The sequence below is a fragment of the Camelus ferus genome, chromosome 15 (assembly GCF_009834535.1).
Source record: "Camelus ferus isolate YT-003-E chromosome 15, BCGSAC_Cfer_1.0, whole genome shotgun sequence".
Lineage (NCBI taxonomy): Eukaryota > Metazoa > Chordata > Mammalia > Artiodactyla > Camelidae > Camelus > Camelus ferus.
Window position 1 is genome coordinate 15,124,317 of NC_045710.1, and position 27,503 is coordinate 15,151,819.

Sequence of the window (27,503 nt, forward strand, 5' to 3'; positions counted from 1 at the left end):
AAAAATTTTCATTTTTCTGGTTTTTTTTTGGTTTTTTTTTTTTTGCCATTATCCTTTTTCACAAAGAGGCCAAAGTGTCAAACCTAATGATGAATGGTGCCACTTTGCAACAATGAGTGAGTAGGTGTTTGTATCAACTTGATAGCATGGTTTACTGATAACAGCAAGCTTAATGGTTTAAGAGGCCCTTGCCAAGATTCCTGGGTCCCTGGTTCTAAGGTGCTCAATACACACAATTAGCAGTTCCTGATCCAAGAGATGAATTGTATCCAGTATGGCCCGGAGGAGGGAAGAATCTGGAACTCAGGCCAGGCCTCTAAGAACCTTTGCTTTGGGGCAGCCTTTAACTGCAATGCAACATATCCTTATTTTAATGCTGTTTCTAAAGCATATCCTTTTCCTCTAATAAACCGTAGATTTTTAAGCTGTCATTTTGGATCCTGAAAGTCTTCTTTAGAAATTGAACACCGTCTGCCATCATCATTAGTGCAGTGCCTCTAAACCAAATTAATTAAGTAGTTAGATCCAAATAACCATAGTCATTTATTAACAACTCCATAGACATTTTAAAATATTCATATGTTAAAAGAACAAAAATTTTATTTCATTTGTAAATAACTAAAATTAGTCATTTATAGGCTGTGTGCACTGAGGATACTGCACAACTTCTCAGACCTTGGAATCAGACTGGGCACTGTTACCCCATTTCCTGTTCCAGAATGATTTTCACACCATGTTTTCTTGTTACCATAGCAACCTGCTAAAGCCCAGTCATAAGAACATGACATCATCTAGAGGAAAGTCGCTCAATCTAACACTGAAACTGCAGACTCGTTTGAGGCAGTGGCTTGGGCCATGTTCAACAAACACTGCTGTTTCACTCAAACGTTAAAACTATCACACAATGCCCACGTGACTTTGCTGCAGAGCTCTGGAATTCAGCACACATTACAGGTGTCACAGATACAAAAGAATGATCCTAAACAAATCCCTTATTCATAGAGGGTCTTCCTGTAATAGTCAACAGTTACTGCTTGGAGGTGGCAAGGTGATATGTGCGGGTGGGAGACACTATTTATTTTTAAAAAGGTCCTAGTATTTATCTTCTAGAGAAAAAAAAAAAAAGGTGGCTAAAGTCAGAAACTTAGATACACATGAAAAAGAACTTTTCTCATCAACAAGCAGTCTTGCTACCTAAATAAAACAATGTTATTTCCGTGTATTTTTGCTCAGGAAAGCCTGTGGGTAGTCTCTTCACAATGCTTTGGTAGGAGAAAGAAGCCAAATTTATGAGAACAGGTGTTTTCAGCAGGAGAGAGGCATATTTCAACAGACAGGGGTTTCTCTTTGTGAAAATTTACCTTTGAAGATGCAGAAGGTAGTTTTCGGTCTATAGATTTCTGATCTTTGAAAAATCAATGGAGGAACTTTCTGAATGAGATTCTTTATTACATATTGCACACCTAGTTCTTGCATTCTGCTGCTTCTAAGAATGGCTATCAAGTTTGTCTGTTCATTCATTCACTCATTCAGTCATCAAACATTCATTGATGATCAGCTCTGCGCCAGGTGTACTATTCTAGACACTGTAGAAAATTAAAGAATGGAATGTTGAAATGTGATACCCACAGGAACTTAAAAATTGGGTCACCTTCTACTTTTCAAATGTTATTTTTGATTCTACAAGCCAGAAGGCATTTAAAAGACTAGTTGTCTCCAACAGGAGCTGAGAAAATGAACATACCAGTTCAAAAGTTCTTTGTTCATTGAGGTGTTTATGGACATAAATGCCCACTGTGCTTTGCTTCCAGTGCAGTCATCTTTTTCCCGCTGTCTTAAAAATGAGTCCTGGCCATCTGTTCTGAGTGTCTTGGAGACGGCATAGTGGAAGAAGAGGAAGTACCCAAATGTGGACTTTCCCCCCAATGTATCTCTGGCAGCATCATTTTTATCTGTTCTACATATTAGACCTAAACTAAGTCTTCAAAGAAAGGGATTCTCTTAACAAAAGAAAAAAAAATGAAAATCATTACCCTTTATTCTGCTACCTCCTCTTCATTAAAAAAAAAAAAAGTCTCTAGCAGGGAAATTCCAAATGAATCACATACCTCTGGACTTTCAGAGTCTTGTTCATGACTGTCAGCAGTTATGGTTATGTTGTTTACCATCATACATACAAAGCACTTTTCTTTCTAGTTCTATGGAGGGAATTAATACAAGCTTACTAACCGAAGCAAAAGAGGTTCTTGTAAAAGAGGATCTCATCTCGTAGGAGGCCATTCGGAAGAGTCTAACAACAAATTATATTGGAAAACTTCGGTTATCGTTGTTGGGGTTGAAGGGGAAAAATCAACTGCACCCTTGTCTCTGTCTCCCAGTTCTGATCTCATTGAAGAGAAATTAATCAGGAAGATGAGCATGTCACATCTCTTGATCTCAAAAGCTGGTTGGAGAATATGGATTTAATCCTGTTGACTTGTTAATACTACATCGCTGAATTTTAATTGCCCACCTCTTTACAAGCACTGCTAGGAAACCAGAGGGCTCACCTGAAGGTCAGCATACCAATGTAGCCAAAGGCAGACCAAAGCTTAAGCTCTCTGCATGCAGACATACCTCACAGAGAAAAGGGGGAGCATCTATGTCCCTAATCTATAGGTCCTGATCCCAGAATTATTCATCAGAATGCTCTCCTTTTCTCCTGGAAAGCAGTGAGTCAGGGAATAGGGCAAGAATCTAGGAGTACATGGGAAAAATCTTTCCTGGGGGAAACCAGAGGGGTGGGACAAAGCAATGCACGCTGATACTGTATAACATGGCCTGTGAATGAGGAGTCAGGAAGAGTACTTCCCAGTTTGCAGAGGAGCACATATGTGTGTGTTGGGGGTGGCAGGGAGAGCAGTGGCAGGTACATCTAGATGGTCTGTACTGTAACATTAAAACTGCCACACTGAATACCCCAGCTTATCCCTTAACAGCTACAAGGAACCAGATCAGCCCACCAAGTAACACCTTTAGAAATGTGAACATGAATTTATCCACAACAAAATTCCAGGTACTGGAAAGGCAGAGGGGAGACAAGTTAATACCAGGATTAAAGCCTTCCAATGTTACACAGCAGTATCTCCAGAATGAATTTGTGTCTGAATACATTGCATTAAAAAGCGTCCTGGGCACATCCATTGGATTAAAATAAAAAAGAATAAATAAGGATGTGCGAGACGTTAAAACAAACACCAGGGGAGGGCAAGAAGGAGGAAAGAAGACAGGAATGATAATAGGAAGGGTCCACTTGAACATTTTTTTTTTTTGCCCCACATCCTTGATAAAACTCAGGAAGTTATCTCCTCATTTCTCATTTACAAAGAATTCCTTTTTGAGAAGATTTTTTTAAATCATCGTTTTATCTTCCTCACTACCTGTCCCTAAGTGTAATCATTCTATTGATCTAGGTAAGTGGCAATCCATAAAGAAATTTGAGTTAAATTTACATTTTCTCTAATACCCAGCAGGATTTGTTTTCAGCCTTTGGAATAATGGGTCTTAAACACGCATGCTATGCCTTTAACAATCCAAAGTCTGCTCTCCAACTTGACTTCAAAGGCTGTCTAGGATTCTGAAGGTACACCCAGAGGTACAGCTTCACGTCTCTTCACCCCCGTATGGTGAAGCATAGTGCTGGGCATGCCCATATGTCACAGAATGATACAAACTTGGACTTGGCCTTTGGCCCTGATGGTTAAGTAATCTTAAAGGAAAATACATCCTTCTCGCCCTTCTTGGTCCTGGTCACCCAGCAAGTGTTCAGCTTGAAGCATTAAATTGCCAAGAAATATGAAAGGCAACCAAGGGTCATGGATCAGAGAACCCATGTGTCAGGTACAGGAAGCAGTAGTTCAAGGCTCTTCCAAACTTCATTAACACCATCTTTTATTTGGATTGTTACATTGTTCATTGGGAGTAATTTCTCTGAAATTAGAATAAATGAATAGGTTCTTTACTAGGAGTCTCTTAAATGATCAAAACTGCACTTTTTTTGAATGGGGGAGATTTGTAAAGGGAATTCTAATACCCAAGAGCCCATCTCATATAGTTTCTGTGGGGATCAATATTATAACAAAATGATGTGCACAAAAAGTGCTTTGTAAATAGGAAAATTTTAATGGGAGGAGGTAAGCTTTAGTATAACTCCCATCATACCAATCATAACATGATGTAAGCAAAGGACATAATAAGAGTCTTTATTCCAAGTAGCAAAATTCTGAAATAAGGAAAACAAGTAAAATGCCAACAGTTAAATATTTATGACACAGTTAAAATAACTTATAAAGGAAACTTACATTTAATTATATAAATAAATACATAGGAAACATATGTCTTCAGAATGTGTCTTTTGGTCCAAAGTTAATAAGGTGATGTGATCTCTCCGAATAGTGAAGGAATTAGTCGGACAAGGTCTCATGCTGATCTACTTTTTTTCCATCGTGGCTTTCAAAGCCTGGACATAGAGTTGATCATCAAAAGCTTCTAACAAAGACCAGAGGCTCCCTGCACGAGCTCCCTTACGTTTAGTTTTTGGAACAGTCTGGTACATGAGGACCTCATTCACTCAACAATCAAGCATTTAATCATCATAAATTAATTGGGCACATGGTAGGTTACCTTAGGCAGAGTTTTAAGAATACAGGACCTAGCAAAGAACAAGACAGCCAGTGACTTCTGTCCTCCCTAGAGTCCATGTGGTCCATTTTAGACCTATACGGAAAAACACTCATCGTGATGTTCATGACATCCTCCTACTTCAATCCTTCACCTCTACGCGGCTTAAAGAACAAATGTCCTTTGGAGCTCCTAAAGAGCTCATCTCCTTCTATGACATACAAGCTCCTCCTTAAGCATTTTCAGCTTCATTCCTCACTACTCCTCTACAGACATCCCATACTATCTGCCACACTGAATTGCTAGCTGTTCCTCAAACCCATCACATAATTTCATTGCTTTAGCTCTTTGCATAGGGTGTTCCCTCTATCTGGCATGCCAGTCACTTCGTTCTCTTTCAAAAATGCTGATTATTTAAAATTTCTGAATGAATGAAAACGGGGAGGGGAGAGAGAGAGAGAGAGAGAGAGAGAGGGGGAAAGAGGAAGAAAAGGCAATGCTTATGTTCTTTTTGCAATACTTGATCCTTCTCAGGTCTGGCCATCATCTGGACTGGGTTTTCCCATTATTCATTTACTCATTATTCAACAAATATTTGTTAACAATGAACCAACTAACTTTGCAATTTCACTTCCACTTGAATCTGGGCTGGCTATGTGACTTTCTCTGACTAATAGAATGCAGCAGATGTGACATGGTGCCAGTTCCAGTCCCAGCCTTTAAGAAGCCTGGCAGCTTGAGATTCATTCTCTTGGAATCCAATCACCATACACTAGGGAAGCTGGTCTAGACTAATAGAAGAAGAGAGACCATGTGGAGGAGAACTGAGCTGCCCAGCCAACAGCCAACACTGCCTGATGAACATATGAATGAGGCCATCTTGGACTTTCCAGCACCAGCTCAGCTGCCAACTGAGTGCAGAGGACTGCCCATAAACTCACAGCATTGGGAGAAAAAAGAAACCACTGTTATGCTAAGCTACTAAGTTTTGGGGTATTTTGTTATCCAGCAATAGATAAATGAAACATTATGCAACTGATGCTATGCGAGTCACCAGACAAAAGGTAGAAGTATACATTATAGAATAACTCAGTCATGGGTAGAAGAGATGGGTATGTAAATATTTAATGACATGTTACAAAAACATGCATAAGTATGATGGAAACTGTCTTTTCATTGACCTGCTTTTTTTAGTGAAGAACATTAACATGAGTGTTAATAAATTTAAAAACAAAAAACAAAACAAATAGTGAGATAGCCCATAGACCAGCACAGAGGGTTCTTGGCAGAATCCCACGGATTTCAGATCTGCCCTTTCCTTAATTATTAAATGATTATGAAGCATGAGTCTGAAAACTCTATGCTAATTTCCATTTGGCGATGTGAGAGGCAAGAACTGTGAGACAATTTCTAATCTCTGTCTCTCCAGTTTTTCCAGAGTCCTCCAAATTAGTTTTTCATTGAAGGAGTGTTAATAATTTCCAATCAAGTTGTCTGGTACCAGAAGACAGTCTTCTATTTGATTCAATACATATGTGAAAATTTAGAATATGCAGATTAAAAAACGTCATTTCCTAGTTGGCATTATCATCCTCAGAGAACGTGTTGGCCTCAAAGCTGGTCCATTTTTATTAAGCATGTTCTTTATGTTCAGCGCTCTGCTGGTCATGAAGATGGAAAAAGAGGCAAGATATGTATGCTAGAAAAAGTGTATGAAAACATTAGCTGACTTACCTGCTAGAAAGTGCTTTACTCCGCATCTGTGGAAGGCCAAGGATGGTACTGAAAGACCCTGGAAGGGGAGGGGAGGGGACTGAAAGTGTATTAGGCACAGCTTTGATCCTCTAGGAAGTAAGTCTCTACTGGAGAAAACAATTCTCTATAAACAGTAATTCTGTAGGCTGCTGATACTACTGCTACTACTATTAATAATAATAATAATTAATAATAATAATAATAATAATAATAATAATAATTTGAGACTTATAATTCTACATTAATAGGAGTAATTCCATATAACTGTGCTTTACATTTTCAAATAAAATCAACATTGTGGTAAATTCTGTAGGAAATAAAATTTACACCAAGGCAGATGCTTTTGAAGCTGTCCCTAATTTCAGGGAATAGGCTTCTGCATTAATGCAGAGCCACAAACGCTGACATATGTTTTCTACAATGAATCTCGTGGGATTTTTTTGTTTCGATACCAAACATACAGTGACTCAGACACTACTGCTGCCTCTGTTGTTCAGCCTTGTCCAATGGGTTTTAATATTCTTTAAAAAAAATTGTTATTAGAAAGCATCATTTTGTAGCCTAACTGAGGCTGACTTGCCTAAGAGTGGAAAATACAATTCTTCAGTCCTCCATGGACATCCGGGACCTTCAGGAAAACACTGATTTGACTTCTCAAGGGCAATGAAGGATTGACTATTGAAGTTGGAGCCAGAAGGGCAGCATCTTCTGAGAGCTCATGGTTAGTACTCTGAACACACTTCTAGGGTCTGTGTTTATAGCACGTTCATTCTGCTGCTTTTTGACACTTGGGGACTTTGCGATGTTTCTGCATGTCAAGTTTTTTCCGTGGATTTATTTTTAATTGTGACTGGGCTTTAAAAGCCTATTATTACTTTAGAGAACATTCAATCAAACAGGCTCCCAAAGACCTATTTAAGTTGTGAGGTGTCAACACATTATGTTCCCTACATGCGCTATTTTATTTATTTATTTAAACTTTCCAAAACAGAGATGTAGAGAAGCCCCTGTACACCTCTACTTGAAATGTCTCTCTACTATTGAAAATGCATCAAAGTTTAAAGTGAAAACTCAGAAGAAATTAAAATGTGTTTCTAGCACAAAAATATAGGTAGGAAGCTTGAAAGGTTCTCAAATCTTGCTGACAAGTTGAATAGATTTCATTAAAGTTGGATTTCACACATGTTGAACTTCATTTAAAAATAAATGTAAGACCAATAAAGACACATCAAAAGAAAAGGAAAAAAAAAAAAGTCACAAGGAAATACTGTGTCTCCACAGTTGTATCAGTTAGATTTGCTGCATAACAATCTACCTTGATACTTAGTGGCTTAAAACAACTGTTAGTTAATAGTTGACAATTATGTGGATCAGCATCTTGGGTTGGGCTCAGCTGGGCAGGCCTCCTGCTATACTTTCCTGGGCTTATTTAACCAGTTGCAGTCAGATGGTGGATCAGCTGAGGGCTAGCTGGTCTTGGATGGCCCCACACTCATTCCTGGCATTTGGCAAGCTGTTAATATGGGGGTGGTGTTTCTCTCATGTTTCTGATTGTTGGCCTGATGTCAGCTGGGGAGATGCCTCCATGTCTTTCATTATCTAGGATGGAGGAAATTCATTGCCGGGATGGAGGAAAATAACACTTTTCAAGCTTCTGCTTGCATTATGTTTGTTAGTTTCCCATTGACCGAAGAAATTCTTATGGCTAAGCTCACATTTACGAGGTGGAAAAATAAAGAATTCCTTTTGATGGGAGAAACTTCAAAGTATTTGTGGTCATTTTCTACACTTGAACAAAATACTCATAACCTTCTTTAATATTTTTGAATCTGATTATAAAATATAAATACTAACATCTGTTCTGCACTAAGCAACCTTCGTATTATGTGCTGAACAATTTTATGTGAATTACCCTTTGTCAACTTCACAAAGCCATGAAGTAGATAGTATTATTCATTGCTATTTATAAATGATGAAACTAAATAACAGAAAGTAAGCTGTCTAATATAATACAGCTTGTGTGAGGTGAAGTCAGAATTCTAACCTATTAAGTCCACATCTAGAGTTCATTTTCTTAACCAAGACTGTACTTACAGAGAGTAAATTATTTCTCCTTTCAGTAAGATAAAAGCTTAAGACCAGTAATTTCACAAGAGAATTGATGGTAATTATATTTAATTAAGGCTAAGATGCATATTTTTCACATTTTAACATGTCTGAAATTAAATTGGTTTTGCATTTGCTGCATATCATCATGTAGTTAGTTGTAGTATTTTTTTGTCTTAATGACACATAAAACAATGGTGCGTCTGCTACCTACGGTATCTTATGTTCCATAAACATAATAGTATCATCATATGTCACTTGGTTAACTTAGAGCATCAATATATTCAGCAACAAGGAGAGTAAAGCAAAGGGATCTCAGTCCAAGCCCAGGGGCTCAGATAGTGCTTAATTTACACTAAATGATGAACAAAGCTTATTCTATGCCCAGGTGTTGGCATTTTACTCCAAATGATATCATTTTGAATGAAAATATTAGTTTTATGATACGTTGTTACATGAAGCCAAGAAAGGCTCTAGAAAAGACATTTTATGAGCAAAGCCTGGGTTATTTGTCTCTGTTACGGACATCAGTGGTATACCACTAAACACTGTTCATTTGAAATATTCTGTAAAAACTCAATATATAAAACTAATGAACTCAGAAGTGTACTATTTATTTGGGGCTTGGGGAGTATCAGAGAGGCGAGTACCTACAATTCAGAGAGGGTAGTGAATAGGAGTGGTACTCTGGAATTTGTGTTCCCGAGTTTGTAGTCTTACCCTGGGTGAATCACTGCTACTATTATGACAAAATCTCCCCATATGTAAAATTGGAGGCTTTTAGTACTTGTCCCTTGGGTACAACAGCTGATAAATAGTCAATAAATAGTATTGGCATATCTCCTTCCATATGAGAGCTCCTGGAGTGTTGGGGTGCTGTATAAAGGTAGAGTTTGTAAACTACAGAGTGGTACCTTTTAAGGTTAAGGTCTTTTGTACAAATGGCCGATAGGTACATGAAAAAATGCTCAATGTTGCTAATTACTAGAGAAGTGCAAATCAAAACTACAATGAGGTATCACCTCACAGCGGTCAGAATGTAGTTTGGTGCAGCCATTATGGAAAACAGTATGGAGATTCCTTAAAAAATTAAAAATAGAATTACCCTATGATCCAGTAATCCCATTCCCAGTCATATATCCAGAGGAAACTCTAATTGGAAGAGATACATGCACCCCAGTGTTCATAACAGCACTATTTACAATAGCTAAGACATGGAAATGACCTAAATGTCCACTGACAGATGACTGGATACAGAAGTTGTGAGATATATATATATACACATACATACACATATATACACATATATATACACATACATACATATACACACACACACACATACACAATGGAATGCTACTTAGCCATAAAAAATAATAATATAATGCCATTTGCAGCAACATGGATGGATCTAAAGATTGTCATACTAAGTGAAGTAAGCCAGAAAGAAAAAGAAAACTACTATATGATATTACTTATTTGTGGAATCTAAAAAATGATACAAATGAACTTATTTACAAATAAAAATAGACTCACAGACATAGAAAACAGACTTATGGTTACCAGGGGGGAGGGAATGGAGGGGAGGGATAAATTAGGAGTTCAGGATTTGCAGATACTAACCACTATATATAAAATAGATAAACAACAGGGTCCTACTCTATAGCACAGGGAACTATATTTAATAGCTAGTAATAAGTAGCCTATAATGAAAAAGAACATGAAAAGAAATATACATGCAAACTGAACCAATATGCTACATGACAGAAATTAACATAAGGTTGTAAACTGACTATATTTTGATAGAAAAATAAATAAAGTTAAGGTCTTTGAGCCACAAGACCATAACGAAGCAAATAATATCATTAATATTCATTAATTAAATGAATGCTACATACTTTTTAGCAGATAGTGGCTCTGCGCTATGCAGAGGGAAAACAAGAAGTTGAACATAAACTTTGCCCCTTCAAAAGACTTACAGTAACTTGAATTGTAGGCAGAGTGTCTTACAAGAAACGAATTGATGCCCATATGGCCAGACTCACACATCCTAAATTTGGGCTGGGGCAAGTTATACCGGTAGGGACAGTATAAGGCTGTTGGAATCAGCAGGTTTGATATCATTTTCCCTTTTCCTATTAATTCTCTGCAAGTTTCTTAGAAGTATATGAATGCAGCTGTGCCTACTTTATAGACAGAAAAACAAGGCTCCTTGTAGATCATGGATTCTCTCCAAATAAAGTGCAAACAAATGCACACTAGGGTATTCAGAATTCCAAGTGAAGTTCTGGCTCTTTCTATATATAATGCTTCTTGGTGGGGAAAAAAAAGGAGTAACACAATCAATTTCTTTCTTTTGAAACTTCCAATTTGAGAGTCAAACAGGGCTTCAGAAAGAAAAAACTTTGCCAGTTTTACCCCAATATATTCATCATAAAGGTCTTGGCCGAGTCAGTAAGCAGGGGATGAGATCGGGACTCAGGGGTTAATCTCGGGGAATGGTCTCTCATAAAATGTTATTTTGTTCTTTGCGACAATTAACTTAGCAGCGCACCTGAATCAAAGAGCAAGCAAGGTCAGTTTGCAGTTGGTGCTTTCTCCTCCATTAAATGACACATGGTGCCTATATTTTTAAATTATGCATAGGAGGTAACAGGCTCCTGAATGCATTCCAAAACATATCACAGACCAGGTGTTCAAGCACATTGCTATTAAGCTCAAAACATGAGCTGAAATCCACAGCACATAAAAGTTGGAGATTTCTCTACAGATGTGCAATACACATTGTAATTTTTTCCCTAATATTACACAGACAAAAAGGGACCATCCTTCTGTTATTGACAGCTGACGGAAATAACAAATCAAAGTAAAACAAATTCCCTAAGCTTAGAAGGTATGAAGCCTATAAAGTCAGAGTGAGAGGTGCTGAAGGAGGACCTTCGAGGAAGCAGGAGGCAGAGAAAGCTCCTCTTCTCGGTTTCCCTGCTGCCCACTGTGCATTCATCTATTAGAGCAGTGTTTCCCCAAAGAGCACTGGGTCATCAGAATCACCTGCAAAGGGTTTTGCTTTTAATACAGAATTCTGGGCCCCACCCTGGAAGGTTCTGTTTCAATACACCTGGAGTTGGGGCAAGAAATCTAGGTTGACATCGCATACGTAGGAAAGTGCAGCCATTTCTCTTTCCCCTTATGCTCTCCATAGGGTTCTTTTCTCCATCTCTGGTTCTCAACCCCCTTCACATTCTGGATTAGGAATTAAATACTGGGGGCAAGACTGAAGGAGTCAGAGAGCACAGACGACCCAGTACAGCAAGGAAGAACTATCAGCTAGAAACGTAGGGAGAACCTGGCTGGGGACCAGCTCTTACCATCACCCATCACTCTCCACACCACAGAGGGTGAGTCTCCCTGGTCCCTCAAGTGGATACGCAGTAGCCCAAACCTGGGGATCATCTTCTGTTTTGGCCGCTATGAGAATGACAGCCTTTGAATGGCACTGGAGTGACAGCATCTGAGTGGCAGTGTTTCTCTGCTTCTGCACGTGTCTCCTTGTACTGATCTCCCCCCAGTAGCACCAGGTGACATACTTGTCTTTGGGGAACGGCAAGGAAAGGGAGAAGTTGGAAGACACAAATAAAATCAGTTGGCATTAAAATTCCATCGCCAAGTGTTCTGGTCTTTATCTGGTACTGGACTCTGAATACCACAAAGGTTGTAAATAATTTTGGCTGCATTGTCCTTTAAAAAAGAGTCTCTTTAAAGCATGTTTAATTTTCTCTTAAGAAAATTTTAAAGTGTGTGTACATGTGTGTGTATGTGTGGGCAACTATAGATAGATAGAAAAATAAAATGAAATTCTTAAAATGCAGGTCCTAAATTTGGTATGGAATTCATAATGCTTGTCACTGATGGAGTCTTCCAGGATGGGAGCCTCCGATTCACTGCTCTGACCTGATTTAGATAGTGCCTGATGGTCAGCCCTCCGCATTCCATCTCTCAGGTGTTTTAGTAGCTTCTGACGGTGGAATATTACCCACATTCAAGTAATATTGTATTCTTCCTTCCTATTTGTGGCCTCCTGCTTCAAGATTCCCTTCCAAGACAGAATACTCTTACTCAAGCCACTGACTTCAGAACATCCTTCATATTTTCCCCAAACTCCAGTGGGACTTTTGGAAAGCATATATAAGAATAATAATTAGTGACCGAGTTTCCATTTTATGCTTGGCTACATGCTGGATTTATGTAATTCAAAAGATCAAAAAGAATGTCAGCTGTAAATGACTATTAGCTCCTCGTTACCTAATAATCTCAGATCTGTAGGCTTAAGGATGACGGGAATCCAGAGCTTGAGATTTGATCTTCTTCATGAGCTCAGCTTCAGCTCAGGTTAAATATGTGCCCAGGGATTAGGAGGAAGCCTGGAAAAATGGAGACAATGGGATTCTGCAGCCAACCTCTCACCTGCAAGCCAGGGGTCATACTGGGCAGAAATGTCGGCACACGTCAGCTTTGCCCTTACCTTCTTGTAACCCCATCTCTAGAAAAATAAGAACTTCTAGAAAACATATACTTCTGATACATTACTTTAAGCTACTGCCCTACCTTGCAATCTCAGAGACCGCTGTTTGATCAAATACAGTCTCCTCCCACTGTCATCTCTCCAAGTTAATTTCTCTCAAGTTAACCACACACTCCTCCCACTACTATATCCATGCCTGGCACACAGTCAGTTCTTAATAATTATTAAATTAATAATCAAAAGAAGGAGGGAAATGCTACAGTGTCAGAAACGAATCATTCAGTCCTCAAGTGCTTGCTTATTAAGAACTTGGTATGTCCAAAAAGATTTCTGCCTTCCTGGGATCCAGGGTCTTGGGATAAGGGAGTTGGGGTGGCAGGAAAAGACATGCGCAAGTAACCAAAGAAGTCAACAAGATAAGTTCATAAAATTCTGCATGAGAGGAAGAAAGTACATTTTGATGCTGTGATAGAGAGTGAGTAGAGAAATGGGGATTTACTTTATGAAGGATGATAAAAGATGTCCTCTCTTAACTCTGAGTGGGTCTGAGAAAGATCACTCCAAGCCAAGGGTCAGAAATTAGGAAGATTCCCAAGGATGAGTGGATAATGCTGTACATCCAAACCCGGAAAGGCTCAGCCAGTGCCCCCTCGAGCCCTGGGGCTGTTCTGAGCTTCTCCCCGTAAGAATTGACTGGGTTCCCCTTTGCACTTGGCTGCAGCCAGCGGGTCTTGCCTTGCCGCTTGGCTTCCTCAGTTTCTGATCTTTTCATACAAATCCTTCAGATGAAAACCAGTGTGCTTTCCTGTGTCCCTGGCAGTGGGGAGAGGACACAGCAAGTGGCATTTCTGATGACCGATCAGGGTGGACAGCTCTCGTCCGGGACATGTCAGTGGAGCTTGTTCCTCCCCTGCTTCCAGGAACAAGTCTCAAAATCATCATTCTGGACTTGCTATTGGGCGAAGTTAAAACATGATGAGCTGTTTCTGTCATTACTGCATTCATTCACACACGCGTTCATCGTGCATTTGTTCAGTGTCTCCAACACAACTCTGGGCTCCGGGCATACAGTGAATACTTCCCTTTTGGAGGCGCACAGACGGGTCCAGGGATGGATGCCTAACCCCAAATCACAGTCATGTGGCGTGTGCTGTGAGAGATTTGAGAGGTTGACGTGGAACCACAGAAGCTTTAAGAGCTGAATTCAGCCTGGGGAGATTATGGCAGGTTCCTGAAGGAGGTGATGTTTGGCCTGACTCCTGAAGGCTGAAAAGAAGTGTGTCAGGTGGACAAAGATGTGGGAAAGGATGGGTATTCTACAGGAAGAGAGCACTGCTTAGGCATGCAGGTGTTGACATGCATAGCGTGTTCTGGGAACTAGAAGCCTGTCAAAAAGAAGTAAGAAAACTTAATGAATTAGGAGGGGGACATCACTTCAAATGCCAGTTTTCCATAGCCATCAATTTTTCACCCCATTGTTCTTACAGTTTTTTATTTTCTTTAAAAAAAAAAACTGTCATTTCACTAATGCTCCAGCCTTGTCTGAGTGTGACACAGTCCCCTTTTCCTTGGGTTCTCGCCAACAATCTTAGCTCTTCTCTGCTGTCCCAGGAGACAGAGAGGAGCTCCAATGAACCAGGGGAACATAGAAGGGGCTGAACAGCCCTAATCTCACATACTGACTGTGCAGAGTGGTCATTATTCTTAGAAGGGAGGTGAGGAAACCGAGGCTCGAGGGTTGGACCACCTTGCTTAAGGTCACACCACCAGGAAATGGCATGGATACGATTCCACTCCAGACCTGGTGCTCGTCCTCTTCCTCTGCAGCCGAGCTGGTTGTAAATCAGGCAGGCAGTCCGTTGAGCCCGTGGTTTTGGCTGGTGTGAAGACATTGAGGGAAGGTTTGTATTAAGATGCTCTATGATTTTGGCACAAGAGCTGTGGAAGCATATGGGCCCCTGGAGAGGTTAGCAATATGAGCAAGAAATAGCAGGATGAGATTCAACTGGAAAAATGCTAACGAATACATCTGGAGACAAACAAGCGGAAACACACACGGTTAATGGGAAGCAGAGCAGCAGGGACCACAAGGGTTTGGAGAAAGTGGACACTTCATCATAAAGACATTGCCAAGAGGAGATGGGAGCAGACGTGCAGGCATCACTTGGGCTGTGAACAAAAAAGACTTCATCTAACCCAGGCGAAAGGGAAAAAAAAAAAAAAAAGCCTTCTGCATGCCTGATGTTTTGAATCTGCGATGCCATTTTCACTTTGGGTCTCTGTGTTTTAAACAGAGCTTGACTAATGCTGAGGAATTCGGAGAGAGAGAGAATCACACATATAATTTAATACCAGAGGGGAAGAACTCACAAGGAACAAACAAACAAAAGAAGATCTTCTTACATCTCTACAGTTCTGCAAAAGGCAACTGTAAAAATGGCTGAAATGAGAATGTGCAAAGATGAAGGTGAATGTGGCTCATATCAGTACCATTCTGGGCACTGGGTACCCTCAGTTATTTGATCTTCTGCCAAAGATAATTGGGAAATGGTCTCATAAAATGTGGATGCTCCATGCCTGACGTCCGGTACCGACAGCATGGAAGCTGACTTCATGCTGTTAGAGGGCAGGGGCTCAGGGGCTCAGAAGGCAGCCTGTTGCATTTCTGACCAGCTCTTAGTCTTATTTAACAGTCACTTACAAATGGTGCCAATGGATGCCTGGCAGCGTCTTCTCTGGATGTAACGCAACAGACCTCAATCCCTGAGCTACACCCATGGGGCAGGGAAATGACACCATTTCCCAGTTTTGACTCTATTTTTTTCTCCTTCTGTCAAAGAACAGTGGGTAGATTGGAAATGACCTGGGTGCACTGTTGTAGTAATTCCTCAACCAAATGTTGTTTTCCAATAACCATCTATCTTGGAAACTGTCTCTCCCATTATCTTTATCCTAACTGCTTGAAACAGATGGTACTTTATACCTTAAATTCATATCCAAGTCATTTCAACCACCACTGCCCTGTGATTTGGGACTCTAGACCTGAGAAGGGGAAAAAGCACGTTCACATTATAAAGTGTGAAAAAAATTGCCTTTAATGTAGAGGAACAGAAGGTGCTAGTGATTTGGGTGTGTTGTGTTATCTGCCTTTGAGAAATAAAGGGTCATGCTCTTGGTGAAAATTCCCCATGTAAACCCTAAAAGATTCTCAAATTGAACATTGGCAGAACTGTTCCTTAGATGTGACAAGAAAAGCGTTAAACCCCCACCCTACCATGAACTTTCAGTGTCTTCTCATTCATTTAAGATTCTGAAAGGCAAGATTCTCCTTTCAAACACAGGAAGTGCTTCAGAACCATTTGCCAAATGCCTGGGTGGGTGACCTCAGTGGCAAAGCATAGTCACGGCTTAGCTAGTTCAGTGCAGTGGAATGTCCCAAGTTTGGAATTTTAAGTCAGCTAGACTGCTTTCCAGTCTTGCCCTGGCCATGTAAAAACTGTGTGTGTTCAGAATAGTAACTTCAATTGTATAGCCTTGATTTCCTGGTTGTTGCTGTTTTTAAGGGACAATTGTACGTAATGCACAGGGCTCTGATGGGGACTAAATGGGAAAAAAAAAATGCCTGAGGACTAGCACGATTCCTGGAATATAGAAGACGTTTAGCTAAAGTTCTTCTGCACACTTTGCTCCTGCTTTGAGACCATCTGTGACATTTTTCTGGCCAATATCTCAAGTGCTGCCTTCCTCTCCATGGCCCATAGCCCCAAGAGGACTTTCTCAACAATGCTTCCCTGTGTGGCCCTCTCATTTTCCCAAACGCGTTCAGCCCTCGACATCGACGCAGCTCTTTGGGACACTCTGCATATCTAGCTTTGCCACCATATTCTTTATTTAACTGGTACTTCACACACCTTGTGATCAGGTCTGTGTCCCCAAGCTGAAGACTTGAAAGCAGGGGTTACAACAGGCTTCATCCCAGCCCAATGCCAACTTCATGGGAGATAAATTTAGATCAGCATTAACTGAACACATGATGTCACTCTGAAACGTGAACTGCAGACTCTTCATTTGTAGAGGATATAATATGTACTGTATCTACTTTTTAGGTTGGTTATAAAGATCAAATGAGATAATATATGTGGAAAATTTATAATTCACGGAGCTTTTGTGAATGTATGTAATTCTTCTCTTATGATTATTTTATCCTATTTATCCTTTAACGACAATCTCAAGTATGAAAGGATGGTTTCACACTTGACTTTGAAGAACCAAGCCCAGAAAGTTTAGCCAGGTAGGCAGCCTCAGATCCAGTACTAATATCTAGCTCCCCCATATTCACACACCTTCTTTCTATGGTCCATGCTTATAGTGTCCATATTATTTGAATAAAAAAGCAGGATATGAGACTTTCTAAAGACTCTATCAGGACGCTATATATTGCAGGTTCCTTCCATCTTGACAGCATCCAAAGCATATCTCTATTAATGGATATTATATTTTACTGAAAAGATCCATGAAGGCCTCTCAGCCATGACACTGATGCAACATTTATGACAACACACACATAGACGTTACCAAGTTGAAACAGTACTAGAGACTTGAAATTTCTCAACGTTCTGCCAAAACCCTGGAGGAATTTCTATTAACCAAAGCACAGATGACGTTTTGAGGGAATGAAAATGGCTAGGTGAAAAGGGAAGATGTGGAGCTATGGGAAACTGATGAACTTTCTGAATTGCAATTTCTGCTTTATGCAAGAGAATAACCATCAAATGCATGTAATTGTTCAGAAATAGATACCTCTCTGCACCATCAGTTGATCAAACAGTGGAAGAAAGATACGATTTTAAGTACAGTCCAGGTATGGGAAGAAAACAGACCTAGATTTGCCATCCAACCCTGCAACTCAGTAGTGATAGGGCTTTGCTAACTTTACTCAATAGTTCTAAAATTCGAGATTTTTTATTGAGATATAATTGGCACATAACTGTGCAAGTTTAAGTTGTACAGTATGTTGATTTGATGCATTACCCACAGCATTAACTAACGCTTCTATCATGTCACATAATTAGTATTTCTTTTTTATGCTAAGAACGTTCGAGATCTAGTCTCTTCTCAAGTTGGAAGTATACAATAAATGAGGATATTAGTAGTGATTCCTTCATATAGTTCTGATGCAAATATACGTAAAGTTCCTCAGATGGTGAGTAGAACAAGGTGAAGTTCAGTACATATTAGTTTTATTATTTTTATTATTACTCTATGCTGGAGATTGTCTATTAGTATTCAGATACCCTTCCCACTAGCAAAAAAAAAAAAAAGAAAAAAAGAGATATACACATGCACACAATCACACCCACACCCACACACCTAAGCCTCACAAGGTCTGGAAGCCCGGAAAATACATTTCTCAGATTCATGGGTTCCAAATTAGATTCCATCAATGAAACTCACCTACACAAAATAAGGAAGATAGAAGAGAAAGACAATCATTACTCTCATCCTCCAGGGGCTGGTAGGGGAAAGGGCAGAAGTAAAAGTAGGATTTAGAACTTTCTGGGTCTTTTCCTATGAATCACCCACTCTGAAGCTGAGGGTCTTGGAGATCATGTGTGCAAATTCCTGTCATTCCTACATGTCTTGAGTCCCACCAAGTCAGTGGCTTTATCTGACCTTGGCTCCTGGCTTCCCCAGCTTTCCCAAAACTTTTATAAGTAGCTAATTTCCTATATTGAATCCTTCCCACTTGAAATATCTAGAGTGACTTCTGTCCTCCTGACCACATCTTGCATAATACATATTCTTTCTGTGATCACAGCTGTTGTTTGGCTCAGCTGTGTCTAAACCAGGTAATTAACGGGCAGGTCTTGACCATCTGCCTGTGGGCGATGCCCTTGAGCTGGCCTCCATCTTAATCTCTGAGAACATCTCCCTCCAAACAGAGGCTTATTTCTTCCCACACTTAGAACCACAAGATTGTCAAGATCTTTCCTCACTAAGGGAAGAATAAGGAGAAAACCACAACCACCACCACATCAAGAAACCCAGCCAATAAAAGGTGCAGCAACCTTGCAATCAAGATGTAGACAGAGTAATTTTTTTCTGACTTATAAAATTTGCTCCAACAAGCTTCTATTACCTATGCAGATAAAAGATAACATATTGCAAAATTAGATAATAGCCCAAGAAAAATGAAAGTGAAAACCCTTAGCTAACAAGGTTTCTACTCCTCAAATACTCTTGAGAACTTGACGGGGAAAAAAACCATGTGTAACTGACATTCGTAGCCCAAGCACTGCGTGGAGATTCTGACACACATCTGTTGAACTGAAGGGAAGTGGAAAATCAGTATTAGCCTGGTACCTTCAGGAGACAGGAAGACCGGTGTGATCCAGTTAGTTCCAGACCAGCTCCAGAGCCACTTTCCTTCCTCCATGTCTTCCCTGCCCACCTTCCCCAGCGCTCACCCCTTAAAGATGAAGCGTCTTCTCTGTGCAGGGGGACGTACCAGCCCCAGGCTCCCTCTGCCTTGCCCTCCCCACATCTGAGCAAGTGGATTTCAATAAACAAGCTTTTCCAGACTGGACCCCTCGTTCTGACTCAGTACTTTTGACATTCTGGGTTAGCTTAAAAAAAAAAAGTAATAATAACAAAATTCCAGAAAGCTTAATTATTTAAAAGATGCGCTTTCACTAGAAGGTTACAGTAACATTTATTTCCCATTATAACTGACAAAACAACTAAAAGTTGTGAAGAGTCTAACAGTTTTTCTGATGAGATAAACCTTTATTCTCAGGGACATAATTAACTTCTCTGAGAAGACACGCTAAGTCTAAAATTCAAGGACATTTCTTTTAAAACTTCTGAAGGTCTGAGATTCTACATTGTAAATTCAGGCAATGAATATTACCTTCTGTCAAAATATTTTAGTCCCCCTCCTCCCTATCTCTGAATTTTGAGTTTCAATGGTTTTTAGACCTATCCTTGAGGAGCCACAGATTCTTTGAAGCTGACATACTTCTACTACCAGAGCCCAGAGGACCAGTCCCCCCGGGTTCTCTATGACATCTGTATCTCTGGGAGGTGGGTGAGGTTCTGTCCATCGATGTGACTCACTAATGCCGTTGATTCATGGCTATTTACTCAGTTTCTTGTGTACCCAGGGGTTTATACCCTGCTTTTTTGAATATTTTTTTTTTTTGATACAGAAGCCCAGACACCACTCTTTGGCTTTGACTTCTGATGCACAGCACCATGTTTAGAATGTCCCTTCTCCACAGAGGGTGACAGGGCAGCTACTGCCATGAGACTAGTTTTTGCAATTAGAAAAAAAAAAAGTTATATGAAAAGTTATCTCAACATCATAGGATATCAGGCAAGTGCTAATTAACATTGCAATGATTTACCTCCTCAGAGCCAACCAGAATGTCTCAACTTGAAAAAGATTTCTAATACTAAAGTTGTGGAGGCAAGGATGTGGAGTCTGGCACTAGAATCTTCATGAATCACTTGTGGGAGTGTAAAATGCTACAATTATGTTCAAAAACAGCAAGCAGTTTCTTATCAATTTTATAATACACATACCACGTGACTGAACAATTTCACCCCTAGGTATTTATCCTAAAGAAATGAAATCAAGTTTCTACAAAAAGGCTTCCACGTGAATGTTCATAGCAGCTTTATTCATAACAGCCCCAAACTAGGAAACCCAAATGTCCACGGATAGGAAAATGGATAAACAAATAGAAGTATATTTGCACAGTGGAAAACTACTCAGCAATAAAAACAAGACATAAAGTATCATTCTTGAATCTCATGGACATTGTATGGAGTCAAATAAATCAGATATAAAGAATATCTACTCTGTGATCCTAGTTTAAGTGACGTTCTAGATTAGGCAAAACCATTTCATGGTAAGAGACATCAGAGGAGTGATTCCTGCTGGAATGAGGAGTGTGGGGCTTAACTACAAGGTGGCATGAAGACATTTTTAAAGTGACAGAAATGTTTTCTATTCTGATTAGGACAGTAGTTGAATGGTTATATGTATTTGCCAAAACTCATTGAAATGTACACCTAAAATATGTATATTTTACTGTATGTAAATTACACATCAAAGTTATTTTTAAACAAAAAAACAAATTAAAAAAAAAGACTATTGGATAATATATTTCATAGGTCTCCATAAACAAGAAGAATAAGTATTTTTAGAGTTAAGGACCCAAGAAAGGGGGTGTAGAGTAGAAGAGATGGAGAGTGAAATCCCAAACTCAGAGTTGGTATGTGCAGTTGACCTTTCTGCTATCTATACCGTGTGTGAGCAATCCAGCAACGTATGAAGGGACAAGTCCAGAGGTGCAGAATCCCCTCACATGTGCAGTTAGTATCTTAGAATTTTCTAGACTGGACTAGGTTCAAACCCTGGCTATGACTTTCTTAGCTGCGTGATCATAAGACAATTGAATTTAAACACACAGAGCCTCCACTTTCTCAGCTGGGAAGTGAGGAGGGTGTCAGTTCTTAGGGTTATTATAAGGACCATCCTAAAAGAACACGTGTGAATTACTTATGTCACTCAGTACATTTAGGTATCACTTTTAGCCTCATACACAGCCTACTGATGGGGCAGAGAGCAGTCCAGACTGGGATGGCCAAGAGCCCAGTGGACAGCATGAGCAAACCCAACAGACATAGCCTCAGGCTCCTGACCTCCCTCTTCTTGTATGCTCGGCTCTATCCAATGAATCACAAGACGATATGACACGAAGACATGATGATATTGGAACATAGAAAACATCTTATTGGTGTCCTACAGAAGAAAAATGCCAGCACATCATAGAACAATTAATGTTAAGCTCAGTTTCATCTAACTGAAAGCAGTAAGTTCAGATGTAAACATAATCAGACAAGGCCTTCTAAAAATAACCACAAATCCATCTGTCAGGTACCAATGACGGGCAAATTCTTAGGACATACTAGGCAGTGCTTTGGACATCTTGCTTGCAGTCTTTCTGGTTCCCTGGAGTGCTTTATGGTGCACGAGTCACGGGTCCAAGGAAACAAAACTTCTGTGTTCCCTCTGTTTCAGACCCTCTTAGAGTTATAGCAGAAGTTTGCCTTCTTTCCTCTCAGTTTTCAGTATTAAGTGGCAGCTGCTTACCTCCTATTAGTTTAGTCATCTCAAAGTAAACAAATGTCACTTCTCCTCTTATCAATTCAACCATGATCAAAACAAATAATAAACCACATGTATAATTTCAAAATACAGGTTCAACTGGAGTCTACTGTTTTTAGACTATGGCTGCAAGGGAGGGAAAAAAGTGTGTAAATTGTCATCAGTTTGAAATGTTTAAGATTGCTCAGAGCCCAAGTGCTTACATTTTCCTACAGCCTCAATTACTCAGCCAAACCATTGTGATCACAGCTCATTAAAGCTCAGGAAAGAGAGTGCTTTTGTCTCTGGAACACACAGAGGCTACCTCTGGGTTGCCCCTGGGGCCCAGAAGAGATCATGTGAATGAAGACCCATTAAAAGGGGGCCTTCAGCAACGAAGGATGTCATCCAGGAAGAAGCCCAGACCAGCCCTCCTGTGGACACCCTCCCGGAGGGGCTTGTGAGCAGCCTGCCCTGCCCAAGGACTTGGAGATAAGAGCGTTAAGAGTGCAGAGGCAGAGACAGAGGAGCCAAAAACACAGGGCATCAAATAACATTTGGTGGTTTACCATCTCATTAAAAAAGTAATAAAAATGAAAGATAGGAAATTTTAATACAGAAAAATTTAACAAAGGAAATAAAAATCTGGCATAAACATATCACTCAACATTAAATATTAATAGTCTTATCTTAATTTTTCTGCAGACATATGCATACACTTGCATGTAGAGAGTATTTTTTTTTTAAGTTGGATTAGATTGGTAATGTTTTGTACACTGATTTTTCACTCCTCCGATACAATAGAAGTTCTTCCATCTAGTGCATTCAGAGTCGGTAACTGGCCAATTAATCAAAAAGTTCTGTAAAGCAGAGAATCCTTACAAAGCCCATTCATTGCTTAAACATATTATTTTCACCTACGATCTGTAAAGGTGCATTTATTAGCTGTGCTTATGATGTAGAGCGAAGGTCTTGGCTTTGTGCTCAAGTCCTCTGATGAGCATTTCCTTACAAAAGCTGCATTTATGATGCATGATCTACAATTCTATTTTTTGATATCTTTAAGTGAGAGTGAGAAGGCAGAGTCCCTGGAGAGTCAATCTGAACCAAGAATGCTAAAACTTTATTGTTTCCCTCGTCTTTTATAGTGGTCTAACCATACCCAATCCCACACAAATTTTTTAGAACCTTCCCTTGCTAGAAAAAAACATCTGAGACATTTTTTCTTTGCACTTAATGGCTCCTTGATTTACATTACTATTTAACTGACTTATGCAATGCCAAGGGCAAGGGCAACTAGCATCAACATATTTGCTGACTTGTGATAAGCTCCCCACTAGTGGCGGGAGCAGATAGGCACCGGGACAGGGGTGAGGAGCCTGTAGGTCGTGAGATAAGCGTGCCTGGACACTGCTCAGTATGTTTACAAATGGAGTGCAGAGCTAAATTATTCTGATGAGCTGGTTGCATGACAGTTGGTTAGGAATCCTCCGTAATTATCAACTTCACTATGTTTCAACGGTGAAAAAGTCCCCAGACTCTTGGAAAAGGTGTATAGGTGTTGGCAGAGATGGGTAATTTTACACTTAAATGTACACTATCTCTAAGTGGTTCACCTGTGGATTTGGTGATACTAAAACCAAGCAGCATCCATCTATGAACTCCGTCTTTCAGGAAGAAGTTAGGGTGAGCAGGGAAGCTTAACCTGCATGCAGGGATTACTCTTTTCGGCAACAGAACACCAACCTACCTTCTGCTTCTGTCAATAGTCACCTTACATTGATGGCTTTTGCATAATAATTCAGCAAGGAATGCTGATATCATCTTAGGTTAGGGGAACCTCATAAGTCTGCAGTTTTTCTAAAAGTAGCCTGATATTTCTTTTTCCTGCCAACATATTTTCTCATAAGAGTCAACGATATTCTAAGTAATGTGCCTGGACAACGTGCTTTACAAGTACTTAACAAGGCATTCATTAGTAAGGCAGTTAATGACCTTTAATCACATAATGAAATTCTTGCTAGAAATGTTTTATTCCACAACTTTTCCCACTCATTATTTATTACTAATTAGTTACTACAGAGTAGTGAGCATTGTCTTTTGATAAAAAGGAGTTGTACAAAAGAACTAAAGAATTGCATGACTGGCAGTCCTTCAACTGAATACATATACTGTTGAATTCTCTGTGCCTGGACCCTTAGCTGCATGGTTCTTTTTCTCAACACAGGTAATTTTGTCTAAGATACAAATGCCATGTCTTTAAATATGGTCCAATTATTGCATTTATCCATTTTCCATTTAAAACAGAAATGCTCTCAGGCATCTTAGCCTGGGGCTATACGAATGTTAACCATTCGAGAAGTCAAGCTCTGTAGCTCTGTGACAGGGCTTCTTTGGCAGAATGCAGATGCTCTGCTTAGCTGGCACAGTTAAAATTTATCAGTGTGGATAGCTATGTAAAGTACATATTGTGTGTGCCTGTAATGGTGTAGATGCATTGCACATGTATACTCTCTCCACACACACACACACACACACACATATATATGCGTTTAAATAACCTTTAAAATAACTTCCCTCCTTTACTAGTAATCTTTGTTAATAGCTCCACCATCCATAGACACACAAGCCAGAACTCACAGAGGTTCCCTTGATGCCTCTATTTCAAGTACCATATTTAATAAGAAGTCAAGTCATTAGAATTTGACCTTTGAAATGTCTCTTACATTTCTGCTCTGCCTTTGGTCTGTTTTTGATTTCTCATTATTTCTCTTAAAGAAAATAGTATTTAGTAGCCTCTCCTCCCTCCTTAATAACTTGCATCTGTATCTTCCCAATTTGATTTTTTTTTTCTGATTAAGAAAAGATTAGAGCAGGTTGTGAGTGGGGATGATGATGACAGCAGGGAGACACTGGGGCCTTGAAGCAGGAGGTCATGTCTCAAGTTCCATTCTTTAGAGGAAGACGGTACTCACTGACCAACAAAGTGATGCAAGAGAGAGAAAACAAGCTTTCTACAAAAGTCTGATTTTTCAGAAGTCATAGATGAACCAAGTTCTTGAATCAGAGAATCCTACACTTACAGATCTAAAGGGGGCCTCGTCCATCATTTAGTCCAAGCCTGAAAACAATTACACTTTGTTATGTGTTGCATTGCATGGATTCCCTCAAAATTCGTATGTTGAAGCCCTAAACCACAGCACATCAAAATGTGACTATTTGGAGACAGGCCCTTTACACAAGGTGATCAAGTTAAAACGAAGCTGTTAGCTTGGGCTGTAATCTACTCTGTGCAGTGCCACTATAAGAAAAGGAAATGTGGACACACAAAGAGATGCCAGGGACGTGTCACAGAGGAGAGAGCCTGTGAGGCACAGGGAGAAGGTGGCCCTCTGAAAGCCAAGGAGAGAGACCTCAGAAGAAACCAAAGTTGCCAGGACCTTGAACTTGGAATTCTAGCCTCTAGAACTGTGAGAATGTAAGTGTCTGTTTTATAAGCCACTTGGTCTCTGGTATTTGTTACTGCATCTCTAGCTGACTAATACACACACTTTTACTGACTCCAGAGAAGGAATGCTATCCTTCCCTGTCGCTCTGCACACTCTACTTTTTCAGGCAAAACAATATGGGAAACAATGATTTTCATACTGGAAAGCATTTGGAGCGGCGTAAATCTCACAGGAAAGCATGATCACAAGAGATTTGCAGCAATTAAACTTTAAAAAGCCTCTCAAGATCTCCCAAATTTAATGTGCACATTTCAACAAAGCCAAACGCTGACAAACTTATCCCCTGAAGCAACACCACTAGAAAACGCCTTCTCAACTCCCTCATGATTCTAATTGTTTGCTTGATAATCTCTGCTCTCAACCAAATTCCCAGTGTGGAACCTGATAGCGGTTGGGTAGAAGCTGTAATGTACCATCTTAAAGGCATAGAATCTACATGTGAAAAAGAAACCCTATGGCTCAAAATGACTTATCCCATCAGTACATTTAACACAAAATTCAGTAAGACAGTCCTCAGACACAAAACATATTTTACCACAAGCCATTCATTGAAGAGTCTGATCTTGAGTCTGAATCATTGCCCTGCTGATAACTGAGTTAAGGAATTGATTCTGCTCTGAACTTGAGTTATCACTATCATGGTCCAAGGCCACTTCTCCTGCCTGGTCACCAGAGGCTCAGCATACGTCTTCCTCTGATGCTTGTTTCTGATCTCTGGGTCTGGATGGTGTATGATTCAAGGTTCCCACCAGGGCTTTAGTAGCGTGATAAGCCTTCAACAGAACGTACTGAACATCAATCTGTAAGATTCACTGAAGACTAAAGAATCAAAGCTAAGTTACTCATCCATGGCCCTTTCTGATTTTTCTCTCTTTCAACTTTGTAATTAATTTTCTAGTTCAAGTAATATTCAAACATTTTTTTCAAGCTGAAGGCCTTTGGATTCCATATGGCTATAAATTTGCTTTGTTTGTTTGGAAGGTACAATTTTTTTAATTTAAAAAAGGACACGTATTTATATATAAACATCAGTGCTTCTGTGTGTATTATGCACACTCTCGTTTGCCACAGTCCTCAGGGTCTTCACGATACTTTGCCTTCTTCGTAAGATACTTGAAGGGACCCTAAAGGCATTTGAGCTTTTGTGGCCCTTAAGGGACATTTTGAGATCCCTCATCTGTAACATAATTGGACCACCCAGAGGTAAATGTACTGTGTGAAATACAAAACTTCCAACAAGGAAAGCAGTTCTAAAATGATGGTAAAACACAGGGGCTCGTGAGAGCGAGCCCCTTGGATGCCGTAGCACCCAGTCACCAAAAGCTGGGCAGTCTTCTCAGCTTTGACTTACATCCTCTTAGCATCTAACTGACTCCCAGTGTGATTTTCCCTGAAGTTCCCTTCTAAAAAGCAAATATATACTCTGAAAAGGGTAATAGATTAATCTATGAGATCAAGGATCTTATTTCCTGGAGGACGAACCTACATACGACTTTTTTTATAGTATCAGACAGGAAAATTCTGATTGAGAATTGAGGAGACCAGACAGGAATTTCAGATGAGGGATGACAGTGAATATGAGGGTAGGATTCACAGAGCTTGAGAGCAGAAAAGGGGAACCAGAGACAAAACACCTAATTCTAGAATTGAAGCTCACCTTTGCGTGGAAGGTGACCCTTGACTTCGGTAGCTAGAACCCTGTAACTTGAATTTCTCTGTGATATTTTAGGTTCAGGCACTTCTATTCTTTTTTTAAAAAAATAAATATCTGGTGTTGAATAAATAAATTATACATAAA

At 39.8% G+C, this 27,503-nt stretch overlaps 1 long non-coding RNA gene across 1 annotated transcript in view; it reads right to left on the bottom strand.

The window, feature by feature from the left end:
- LOC116668912 overlaps positions 1-27,503 on the bottom strand; it is a 255,855-nt gene that overhangs the window by 46,654 nt on the left and 181,698 nt on the right. The window contains exon 2 of the long non-coding RNA XR_004326178.1: positions 6,394-6,451. This is a non-coding gene — a long non-coding RNA (uncharacterized LOC116668912). The remainder of the gene's footprint in view (positions 1-6,393; positions 6,452-27,503) is intronic.